Genomic DNA, 13,354 nt, shown 5'->3' with positions numbered 1-13,354 from the left:
GACAAAACACACGAACAATTTTGTAGGTTTTCAAATCAAAGCCCACTTTGTTTCCGTTTTCATGGACAAGACTGAGAATTTTTTTGTAGTTTTCATTGGGTATTCTTGCTTAGGGATAACTCGAAGGACTCTTTATGAAAGATTGATCGTGGTCACATCACACATAACTAATTTCTGAGTTAATTGGGATGAGAAAAAGGAGGAGGAGCTCACTTGCATAATTCCCTAAATTGTGCTCCTGTACTTTCTGTTCTTGCATCAATTATGTAGTTTCGACCGGGTCGATAAATTAGAAAAGTTCCTGTAATTGAGATCTAAAGACATCAAAGATTTTTCTACCTCGAAAGGCAGCAAATGATCAACCGGAGCTTGTTTGCTTTCTAGAGAAGTAAATAATAAATACAGAATTGTTCCCTTTAGACACAAAAGAGCCGACACAAGAGCGAACAAAAAATTATATGATACAAGAGCGAACAAAAAAATTTTCAACCAAGCAATTTGAAAAGGCAAGTTGCATAAAAAAGTGTTTACAAAACAGGGAATCTGAGTGACAATTCTATACCAAACGTTATCTATCAATGACATACAATCGAGCAAAAAGAAAACAGTAGTCCTTTTAGAATGAACACAAGAAGGACCAAAGCATCACCTAATAAAGAATAATTTCCTCGAAATCTTATAAGTTCAATCGACGTTCATTCTTTCTTTTGCGTGATGAATTTATGATAGCGACCTCAACCCAGTTCTTTTTTTATTCGATGTGTTTAACTTGAACTTGTTTGTGGAAGCTTGCTGAGTCAATTTTACGTTTCATTCAGTTGAAACAGAAGTTGAGGTATGCCAAATTCAAAGAATGTTCAATTAGTAAATAGAACACGAGACCTTGAATAATCTAGGAATGAGAGATCCACTTAGAACAAAATTAGTTCATGAGAGTAGAAAACTTATTAAAATCTAAGTCAAATTGCTAAATGCAATATACCTCCAGCGAGATAATAAATTTTTTTCAAATATTCGCTTTTAACACTACTTTAAACAAACATTAGACAAAAACTTTTACGCTTCAAAATAACTCCATTTGTTATTCATTTTCTTGTGCCAAAGTCACCCAAATTATACCTTCTATTCGATTTCCCGGGTTGTCCCATCTTAGATACCATACTTAAGACCATTTATGGTTCCATCCACGGAGGGCCAAATTTTCGTGTATGATCTTACCATGGTATCCAAGATACCATAAATGGTCGGGTGTATGATATCTAAGATAGCCATTAATGGAAGCTCTATGGTATCTAAGATAGCCATTAATGAAACCTCTATGGTATCTAAGATCACCATTAATGGTAACTCTATGGTATCCAAGACGGTCATAAATGGAATGTGCATGGTATCTAAGAAAACCATTTATGGAAGGTTCATGGTATTCAAGAAAGCCATTAATGGTCGGTTTATGGTTTTTAAGAAAACCATTTATGGTGGTTATATGGTTAATAGGAAACGAAAACTGCAGGAGAAGGGTACTAAAAAAGTAATTGGCAAGACTTTTGTATGAAAACAGTATAAGGCTAACAAGGGAAACCAGCCACGTCAAAAACCATGAATTGAAGCAGCTAAGAATCTTTATTCAGTTTGTATCCTAATCATGACTTTTCATTGAAAAAAACTGATTTCGTAGAATTTTTTTTTTCGTCGTGCCATAATAACGTTATTTTCAAGGTAAAAATTTAAAGTAATCATAGTTTTTTCTTGCATATGTTAGCAGAAAGACTGAACAAAATAGACATAATCATCTTACAATATCGTTGTGATCCTGATATCCTGAGTTTTTGAAAAAAACAACCTAATCTAAAATATGGAAAAAGTTCCTCAAGATAACACCAAAAAAACAGCTTGAGAAGAAAGAACTTCACTGGTAATAAGGACTCTATTAAAAGTCACCTCTATAAACGGACTTTGTTACTCAAAATCATTTATAGGTATCATATATACTGATCAAAGCCCCAAATTTTAATAACTTGAAAATAAAGAAAACTTCGAATAAATTTTCAATTATCAACAACAATATTGAATCTTTGAAAGGTTAATCATGCTCAAGACGAGAAAGCAACGGGACGAGAAAATGCATATCATTGACGTAGATGTGAAGAAGTTTCTCGTGGATCGCATCTACAAACAGCGTGTACACTTTTCTTGTTTTCTCAACTTTGACGAATGAATACAGTTCACAAGAAACAGGCGTTGGGCATTTTGTCGTTTGAACAACTTTGAATTGGTAAACACCTATCATTTCAGCTCCATTTTTGTTGAAAAACAAACGAATCTGACCAAAACGCAGTTTGTTATTGTGTTTGAAGGAAATGAAGCTGTTAAATGAGGAGGAATGGGCAAGAGAATCTAAATGGAACGCAGAGGACTGGTAGTTGCTGTAGAACAGGTCCCCTGCATTGCACAAGTCGTCGGGAACTCCATTGCTAATTGCACGTTTACGAAAAAATTTCGATGTTTTTCTGAGAGAGTTGCAGTAGTCCGAAAGTTTGTCATGTCGAACACTCTCTCGCAAAGATTGTTTATTCCGATGGTAGCGCTCAATTATCAAAGGTAAATGATTGACCGAACCAGTGAACTTGGACTGCAGAAGGTAGTTCGCAGATTCAAACATCATTGAAGAGGCGCACCACAAAGGACCGAATTGCTTCACTTGCCACGCCAAATGCATCAGGGAATAAGTATTCGCTGAAAAAACAACGTCCGAATACTGTGCCTTCGTTTTTTCCAGGAAATCAAAAATTAATCTCTCAGCTTCGTCAGTATGTTCTGTAGACACCATTAGTAGTCGAATTGAGTAACTAAGTAGTAGAAATCTATTGTAGATGTCTTCATTGACAGAAAAACTGAAAAGAATTGGTCCGATGTAGAACAACCACGCTCTGTATTCATTGGCTTTGAAAAATTCCAGATCTTTGAGCGTTTGAACACTACGCTTGAAATCGGAGGTCAACTAAAAACAAACTTGAGATAATTTATCTGCGCAGAAGTCAATTTTCAATATTTTTAATTGTTCTCACCTTCAGGCCTTGTATGAGGGAGTTTATGCTTGCAATATCTGTCTTCCTGGTTTTGTCAACAATAACTTGCATCATCACTTTAGTGACACCCAAATAAACTTGATGCATTGCGTCCACTGGTGCAGCTAAAGGCAAATTAGGTATCAAATCGAATAGTTGACTTTTCCCCTTGACACCTTTGAATGACTTCAATCTCTGGCGTTCAAGTATTCGAAGGCACTCATTGTGTATCTCAGCGGTTCTCATTTTGAATCGCTTGAATGGATAATATCGGATTCGTTCTTGTCTTTTGGTCTCTACCAGGCATAGCGTGCAACCATAGGTGGCGAGATGATGATGCATATTCAGCATAGATGCGGTTGCTGGCATATCTGACACCAGAAGTACAACCCGATATCTCACAGTGAAGACATGGCTTTGAAACTTTATGGAAAAATCAGTTTGCAGATCGTTCTTTATGACCTGAAAAAAATGTCAGATATACTTTTCGTTTTTATATATATGTATTAGAGAAAAACTTACGTGAAACACCTCGTCCCATGAAGGCTTGTTGTTACCAAACCACAATGCAGCTAGAACAATATTTTCGAAGAGAGACCTTTTCACGGGTGGGAAAAGAGCTATCGCAAACCATACAGGCCACAACGATTTACTCGACGACTTCACGAGCCGCACACCATCTGAGTTCATAATGAGGAACACATCGATAGTTTTTGTGGCAAAGTTAAAAGCTGAAGGTAGCTGCAAATCACTGTGCTTCTCGTGGTTCGAATCGTACGAATAAAAGAGATTAATGTTATCTTTCAATAAAGTTTGTAGCTCTTCAACAAAATTCAACTTGATAAATTCGCCATCGCCATTCTTTTTCACGACTGCCGAAAGCGCACGTTTATTTATATGAAATTGTTTTTTTATGGTCTTGAAGCTGGGAAGATCATCGCGAAAACTCACAATTTTTACCAATTTGACCCAGTCCCTCGCTTCCGCATCAGATGTGCCGTGCTTTGCTGTGATAGCATTGACGCAAAGCCTGAAGTTGGCATCTGAAGCAGGCTCGAGTTCGTTTGAAGAAGAACCGTCGGCAGACGAAACACTTGCGTCGTCCACATCAGCGTTTATGGTCGACACATCGTCAATGAAAGGCAGGGGTGGGTGAACAACTTGCGGTGAAGAAATCTGATTGTACGCTGCTAATTGCCTGTTATCTGCATCGGACAAAAGTTCAACAGATTGTGTGGTCTCTACTGAAAAGTCTGAAGAGGTCTCTGCATCTGAACTGTCGGAATCGAACGCCCTTAATTCTGTTCGAGCTCGAATTCGCTTGCAATCAAAGCCCACAAAATTTCTTCTCCTTTTTCTGATAAATCGAGACCTTAAATTGGCTTCAACTGTTTTTTGCTGGGGTTTTAGATAAAGTTGAACTGCAGGAAGAGTAGTAGTAGTGTTATTGTGTTTGTCAACATGAGGGCACAAGCAATCACTATTCTGCTCTCCAAAATATGACTCGCCGTAAAAAACCGTTAATTCACTCTCCGGATCGATATCCCGGATTATTTTCAGTTTTACGCATTTACGGTTTTTCCAATCCTTTACTTCGTACTCGCAATTGGGAAAGCAGGAATGATTCACGAACCTGACAGAGCCGACCATTATTCGCGACAAATTGCAAAAATCAGTCGGCTTAAAAACTGAGATTGGCTTAATTTTGTCTTCATCTTCCGTATCAATCTTTTCTAAAGCTGCCCAAAGATTTGAGATTAAAGTGTTTGACTGAAAAGCTTTAAGTACAGTTTCACCAACATAATGCAAACCATAGCCACCAAAACTATCTGGCCTAAACTCGAACTTGTTTTTTTTCGCCTCATGGTAGCTTTGTCGCAGCAAAGAATCAAATTTTTTGTAAAGTGCATTATTGGTAAGTTTTTCTGAATATTCTGACTCATTTATTCTATCAACCATAGACTGCACAGGTAAATTGTCTCGCTGAACCAAACAAGATGTAACATGAGCGTCGCACTGAGCCAAAATTAAGCTTTTATTCTTGTAGTTCATTTCATCTGAAAAAATTCAATGGTGAACTCCTTTATACCTGTCGATTCATATGCAAAAACAATTTTGTTTTAGTTGTACAAAACAGCTTTTTATAAAACGAGTTCAATATAACAGCTCGACTTAAAACTCACATAAAGAATGTGTACAAATGAACATCAAACAGAAGACGGCAGAGTTATTGTTTCATTAGAGAAACTATCGTTTACATTAAAAACACAAAAAATCACCTTTGACAGCAGAAAATTACAAATCAAAAATTGCCTATTAATTAAATCGCAGCTGAGTTGGAGAGAAAAGGGTTGAGATCTTGCCAGTGAGAGTGACGATCTCATTTTCTTCTAAGATCTAAGCCCATTTGGTTTGCGGCATTTCTGGCTTCACGAAAGGCAATTTCCGATTGTCTTGGATATTTCGCTTTGACAACCTCTGAAACAAAAACAATAAATCAAAGCCGGGATAATACATCACACAGAATTTTAGATAGAATAAGAGTCATTTTAAATGAACACTTAGGTCTTTCTGCAGAACGCTCCAGTAAAATTTGTTTCAAACTTTTTCAATCTAGGCATTCAGATTTAGCAGGAAAACAAATTTACTTAATTTTGCTTATATAATGAATATAATGAAAAATTTCCTAAGCCTAACTTTCGAAAGCTTCCTCCAGGTGCTCGTCAACTTTTTCCCGCATTTCGGAGAATGACCGTTGATGTCCTATCATGTGAGTAGTAAGCAGGCATTCAGAGTTTTCTCCGAACATCTTTTTCCCTAACTTGCGTCCGAATTTCGATGGCTCAGGTCGCGCTTGCAGCTCCATTAAATTGAAACCATTCACTGTTACTGGTGACGCGGATCGATTGTTACTGGCAGCTGCACCTTCACCGAACATGTAGTGGTGGAGAGAATCTATAAACTCGCGATTCGATGCTTTTTCTTTAATGCGAAGCTGCTTAAGGTTGTTTTTATGCTCTTCCAATACTGTGTCAACTGAAGATATAAACAAATCGACTACTGGGTGTATCAAAGATCCAACACTAGAAGGCACTTCAGAGCTTGCAACTTTTACGCCGCTTGGAGTTACTACATTGCTGGCGTCAGTAGCTTTTTCGATTAAACTCGCCTCAATTAACTCTTCCTCGTTTTCAGATTCAACGTAAGCTCTCTTCTTTTTCAAAGTTGACGTTTTTGATAAATTGTTTGCTTCATTTTCTTCGTCCTCGGATTCGAAACGAGCTCTTTTGACCCTCTTTGAATCTGGCAATTTTGCAAAGAACACTTCAGCTTCCTCTTCTGAAGAGAACACTTCGCTCCTGTCGGACTCGGACATTTGTCTGAAAAGGTGAAACATTTGACAGGACAAGTTCTAGATAACGTTCCACAAAAGGAAAAATTTTCGTTAACTAGTAATTAGGTTCCAGAATTAAAAAACGAGGTGTGATTAGGCAATTTTTCCAAAAAAAATTGACAAGGAAACCTTAAGATTGAGTGTTCCTCTTCACTTTCGAATATTTCCCAACACTTAGGTCAAAAGAAGCAACGAAGATCAATTATTAGGAAACGTTTCATTTATAAAACGATAGAGAGAAAACATGGTGAAAGTTGAGAACTATTAAGAAACAGCAAAAAATGCAGCCCTAAGAGAGTTTCAAGAGACCTGAACTTGCAGTACGAAAAGCAAATATAGTGAGAGAATCAGAACAGAACTTGTTTGTGTATAAAAACGTATAGCACTAGTTTTCTCATTTTGTTTTTCAAACTGAGAAATGTTCAATATGTTTACATCAGCACAATTTATGGCTGCGAATTAACAATATCAGCACATTTTATAAAGGCCAAAGTTATCAAAATAAAGTAGTAAGAATCCGGGTACAAAAATGTTTGGTAATCCTGATTAGGTATGAAAACCTTTAAGTCTGCTGGAGTTGAAGCTGAACTAAGCAACGAAAAACAAACATAATAAAAGTTGAGAGGAGAAACTTTATAAATAGGAGCAATAAATGCAGCTGTAGGGCAGTTTCAAGAGAATTGAATACATCGGTAGCATAAAAAGCGACTATGTGAAAAGAAGCAGAAGACAATTTGTTTGAGTATAATAAGTTAGAGAGCACTAGTTTTTCATTTTGTTTCGCAAACTGAGAACTCCTCAATGTGTTCACAACAGCACAATTGATGACTGCCAGGAAACAATATCAGCAGTTCTGATGACAGCCAAGATTATCAAAGTATAGAAATAATCTGAGTACAAAAAAGTCTGGCAACGCTTAAGAGCGAATTGCCTTGCCCTCTTTTAGACTCCACAAGCCATAAGTAGACTTAGTTGTTCAAATCATTGACTGTAGGTGGTATATTTTCGGCATCACGCTTCAAAATTTTTGTAGGGAAACGTTGCCTCATTTCTAGTCCATACTGGTTTGCTCCCGAAATCGCCTTCTCGGTTGCAGCTTGAATGTCATTCGAGAAGTTTCGAGCAATGCAATCTCTGAACTTCTGTTCGAGATCAGCATCGCAGGGAGTTCTTGCGCCTTTTTTTGACAATTTAGGACCAATCCTCTCGTTGATTAGTTTGCACTTATCACCTTCTCCGAAAGCAGCTGCTGCTACAGTTCGCCCAAAAGAAGAAGGTCCGCTATCTGGAACTAGTGTCATGAGGTCCAGATCTCCAACCCAAATACTATCTCCCTCGACACGGCTTGGTATTGGGTTCGATTCCGACGAAGCAATAGAAGGACGCGCTTTCTTAATTAAGGTTGTTAACTTGGCGCGCAACAGCTGATTTTCCTTTGCCATTTTTCGTGTGTGATCCTCCTGCACCTTCACAGCCTCTTTGAATTTTGTCTGGAAGGCATCAACAAGGGCTTTCATAGCTCCTTCCATTATTGGTTTCGTATTCTAAAAAACATTGGAAAACAGATAAAAAAACTGAACCGTTAACACAATCAAATTGATTCTAACGATTTAAAAAATTGTTTGCAAAATTTTTGCGAAAAATATTTTTGGTTATCTTGCTTAGATGATTAAAAAAAACTACCTCTACCGGAGTTGAAGTTGCACCTAATGTTACAACAGGATCTTGTGCCCTGATATCTTTATCATCAACAGAATCATCGAAACGCAGCTTTTTGTTTGGAGGAGCTGATTTCCTTGAATCAGAAGAGCGGTTCTTCTTCTCTTTTGTCTTAGGGAGGACTGGCGCTTCGTAACGCTCCAATGACGCAACCTCACTTTGATCCGCATCACTGAACAAAAAAAAGCTATCTTTGCTTTGACACGACAAAGAATTTTCTAAAGCTTTCTACAAATCTCTAATGGATTGTGCAGATATTCTTAATAACAATAAGCAAAAAAATAGTTACTACTAATTTTAACTAACCCATGGTAGCTCACATCTGTCAAAGTTCTATCAGCATCTGCAACTTTTTTTGCAATTGCAGCTTCTGCTCTAACCACGTCAACTTTTAACACTATGCCACTCAGAGAAGCTTTTATGGGTACATTCTTGTAACGAATTGACATCTTGTCACCAATACGAAGCTCTAATTTCTGTGCTAGAGTTGTTCCCTCCGGCCACCTACAGCTGTTGTATTCTATTGGGAAAGAATTCATGTCCCCTTTGTAATAGAAAAGCCATAATTTCCCCTTAGCACTTTTCTCAAGCTTCTCGTTTTCATACAAATCGGAGTGTAGCTGAGAGTTAAAACCTTTATTTGAACGCTCTGTTCGTCTTGGCTCACTCATTTCTGAAAACAAAAGAATTGTGATTATTAAAAAAATGCGATTTAGAAGCTAGGATAATTGAGCATTACCAATTCGATTGAAAAATTGCTAAATGGTAAACAGGTAAAGTGGCAATGCTAAACAAGAAGCCACTTAACCAACGCTATCTCAGATAATGTGAGTCTTTTGTTAGTCTTCAAATACAAGATAACCAACGAAAATCTTCAAATACAAGGCAACCAACGAAAACTTTATTTTCTCTCAAACTGTATCTTCCAAACCATAAAATTGCGCTCTGTAAAGTTTACATGATGTACTCAGAATTTGAAGATCAGATTGTCTCAACAACGGGAATTTTTTTTATTGCAGTTCATCTTAAGGCGACAGTTCATTTAACTCAATAATAATGAGGTCCAAAGAATTTCTAATTGCACGAGGTGCACAGCAATTTTTACCTATTACTTCAAGCCTGCATTTTATGTCCACTGAAATAGGGCATTTTTCAACAATATATAGAATGAGAGCACCCAAACTGTAAACATCGGAGCACCTTTTAGTTTTACAGAGCTTTTCATTTCTCAGCTCAAACTCAATTTGCTGATATCTTCTATTATACAATTCTCGTTCCACAGCATCAAGGTTGTAAGTGACAGCAAAATCTTCTAACGTTGCTTTACCGAAGTCAATAAGCTTTGTAGTATCGGGTGAGGCCAGAACATTGCTTGCGTGAATGTCAAGATGCAGAATTTCTCTAGAATGGAGGAACATAAGTGCTTTCGATATTTCAGTTATTCGCTTTATCCAATCATTTTGTATACTTCCGAGAGCGTGCTGTTTCACAGAATATCCGAAAAAACGCTCCATTACGAGACCTTTTTCATCGTTGTGATAACCATAGAGAAAGAGGAAGAACATTTGGTTAGAGTCCACCGGCTCATCAAAAATTTTTCTAAGAATTCGGCCTTCGAGAATCAAATCTTCTTCTGCTCCTTTTTTAGCGATCTTTACAACACACTGAATTTTTTGTTTGAAACCAAAAGACCCAGCGTACACTTGTCCAAAAGATCCAGAACCCAGGCAGCGTTCGTGTCGTACTTTAAAGTTGCTGACACTAAATTTTGACACAGCTGCAAGTCGCTTAATAACGTTTCTCCTCTGAACCCGACCATCGTGGTTTTCATTTTTCTCGGATTGCATTTTAACGCAAAACCTTTGAGGTCTGCCATTGTTTAGTACACTCTAAAAAACAATTTATACAATTACTCTAACTTTGTTAAAGAGATAAACTCAGATTATTTCCAAACGAAAAAAAACTTAACCAATATTAAAACGGAAAGTTTTTCTAGATATCAGATGTTCAAAATAATTCTGACAAAAGGAACGGCCAGAACAATTACAGTTAAAAAACTTACTCTTGATTGCAAGCCAGATCTGCCTTTGAAACGAGAGATTTGCACATTGAGCCTTGAAATAGTCTCTTTTGCTTCCTTCAGTTCCTCTTCACAAAGGTTTTGCCGCTTCTTTAAAAAACCAATTTGCTTATTTTGATATTTTTTCTTTCTCTTCACGACACTTTCTCGACTTCTGCGACCTCTTTTACGCCTACAATCATCTTGATTTTCTTTTTCCATAACACTCTGGAAACAAAACCAAGACTGTTTTCGTAGGCTAAAGGAGGTTGATAGGACACCACTTTTATTGACCAAACACCAACCAACATAAACCAATCTAACATGTCAAGAAAAATTAATAAGTGGCTCAAAAATTTAAAAAAATAACAATTCCTTTCAAAAATATATTTTTTTTATTTTTAGCTTTTTTTCTGATAAGTTTTTTCAGTTTTTCAGCCGCGTAAGTCAGCTCACGAAACACCGCGATCACTATCTTTACAAAAAAAGAAAACTGATTTACAATAGAGGTCTGAGTAACAGACAAATTGTTCTTGATCTTTCTAGTTGAAATACACATTTTTTCGTAGGAACGTAAAGCAGATCATTCTTTTTGTATTACAAACTACATAATAATGATCGGATAGAACTTCACTGTTTTTGAAAAGACTAAGCAAAAAAGTCGATATTTCCAAAAGATATATCTTTTTTGTTTGTAGGAATATCAGGCGGACCAAGGAGTTGCAGCAAAATTTACATACTATTAGTACTACTGGTTCAAATTTGGGAACAGCAATCAAAACCGGAAAAAAAAACAAAATACTTTAAATCTTTAAAAGTTCGGAAAGTTGTTGATTTTTGAGAGAAGACTTTTTGACATTAAGAAGTTTTGCTTTACTAGACCCAATTACAACAAATATGTTACTTTTATCAATCTTAAGACATCTACTCATGATCTATACAATAGGTTGTGAAGGTCATCTGGTCTAATCGGAGAGATTTTAAGCAAAAAGGCACTATTAAAGAAGCAAAATTAGACCAAAGTCTTAAGTTGCTAACATAAATAAAATATTTAAATCACATTTCTATGCAAAGCATTCAATTCAATGAACATCATAATTGTGCGAAACGTCAACAAATTGTCAAAAATCAACATAAAACAGTCTAGCATTTCGAGAAAAAATTAAAAATGAGCTAAAAAGTTTGGAAAGGACAATTTCTTTTAAAAAATACAATTTTTTTATTTTCAGCCTTTCTTTTTCTGATAGGATAGCAAATGCAGTTTTTCAGCCGCGCAAGTCAGCTTACGAAACACCGCAACTGCTATCTTCACAAAAAAAGGAAAACTGAATAATAAAAAAGTGCTCAGTAACAGAAAAATTTGTCCAGTTCTTTCTAGTTGAAAAACAATTTTTTTAGTAACGTTAGGAAGACCATACTTTCTGTGTTACAAACTACACAAAACTGTTAGTTGAGCAATAAGATTGGTTCAACTTTAAGGTCCGATATATAAACGGGTTCATGATCCCATAGAAATTCACTATTTTCGAAAAAAGACTAAACGAAAGGGTCGATATTTCCAAGTGCCATATCTCCTTTGTTTGTAGAAACGTCTGGCGGGGCAAAGATCTGCTGTAAAATCCACATAATACTAGTACTACTAGTTTATCCTAGGGAACTTCAAAAAAGCCGAAGAAAACACGATTCTTTAAATCTTCAAAAATTCGGAAAAATGTTGACTTTTGAGAGGTTTTTTTGATATTTAGAAAAAGGTTTTGCTTTACTAGACCCAATTACAACAAACATGTTAATTTTATCAATCTTAAGACATCTACTCATGAAAATTAATAGGTCGTGAAGGTCATAAGGTCAAAACGATGTCAATTCAGAGTGACTTGAAGAAAAAAAAAGCTCTATTTAAGAAGCAAAAAGTAGACCTAAGTCATCTAAGTTGCAAACACAAATAAAATCATCATATCACATTTCTATGCGAAGCATTCAATTCAATGAACATCATAAATGTGAGACACGTCAAAAAATTGTCAAAAATCAACAGAGAACAGTCTAGCATTTCGAGAAAAAATTAAAAATAGCTAAAAAGTTTGGAAAGGACAATTTCTTTAAAAAATACAATTTTTTTATTTTCAGGCTTTCTTTTTCTGATAGGATAGCAAATGCAGTTTTTCAGCCGCGCAAGTCAGCTTACGAAACACCGCAATTGCTATCTTCACAAAAAAAGGAAAACTGAATAATAAAAAGTGCTCAGTAACAGAAAAATTTGTCCAGTTCTTTCTAGTTGAAAAACAATTTTTTTAGTAACGTTAGGAAGACCATACTTTTTGTGTTACAAACTACACAAAACTGTTAGTTGAGCAATAAGATTGGTTCAACTTTAAGGTCCGATATATAAACGGGTTTATGATCCCATAGAACTTCACTATTTTCGAAAAAAGACTAAACGAAAGGGTCGATATTTCCAAGTGCCATATCTCCTTTGTTTGTACAAACGTCTGGCGGGGCAAAGATCTGCTGTAAAATCCACATAATACTAGTACTACTAGTTTATCGTAGGGAACTTCAAAAAAAGCCGAAAAAAACACGATTCTTTAAATCTTCAAAAATTCGGAAAAATGTTGACTTTTGAGAGGTTTTTTTGATATTTAGAAAAAGGTTTTCCTTTACTAGACCCAATTACAACAAACATGTTAATTTTATCAATCTTATGACATCTACTCATGAAAATTAATAGGTCGTGAAGGTCATAAGGTCAAAACGATGTCAATTTAGAGTGACTTGAAGAAAAAAACGCTCTATTTAAGAAGCAAAAATTAGACCTAAGTCATCTAAGTTGCAAACACAAATAAAATCATCATATCACATTTCTATGCGAAGCATTCAATTCAATGAACATCATAAATGTGAGACACGTCAAAAAATTGTCAAAAATCAACATAGAACAGTCTAGCATTTCGAGAAAAAATTAATAATAGCTAAAAAGTTTGGAAAGGACAATTTCTTTAAAAAATACAATTTTTTTATTTTCAGCCTTTCTTTTTCTGATAGGATAGCAAATGCAGTTTTTCAGCCGCGCAAGTCAGCTTACGAAACACCGCAATTGCTATCTTCACAAAAAAGGAA

General features: G+C 35.9%; 1 protein-coding gene across 1 annotated transcript in view; it reads right to left on the bottom strand.

Moving 5' to 3' along the window:
- Nucleotides 1-13,354, bottom strand: part of LOC142349142 (uncharacterized) — a 247,034-nt gene that overhangs the window by 132,543 nt on the left and 101,137 nt on the right. The gene's annotated exons all lie outside the window — the stretch shown is intronic.

The sequence above is a fragment of the Convolutriloba macropyga genome, chromosome 11 (assembly GCF_964194025.1).
Source record: "Convolutriloba macropyga chromosome 11, txConMacr16.3, whole genome shotgun sequence".
NCBI classification, from domain to species: domain Eukaryota; kingdom Metazoa; phylum Xenacoelomorpha; order Acoela; family Convolutidae; genus Convolutriloba; species Convolutriloba macropyga.
The sequence above is the reverse complement of the archived record's forward strand: the minus strand, read 5'-3'. Positions and strand labels throughout refer to the sequence as shown.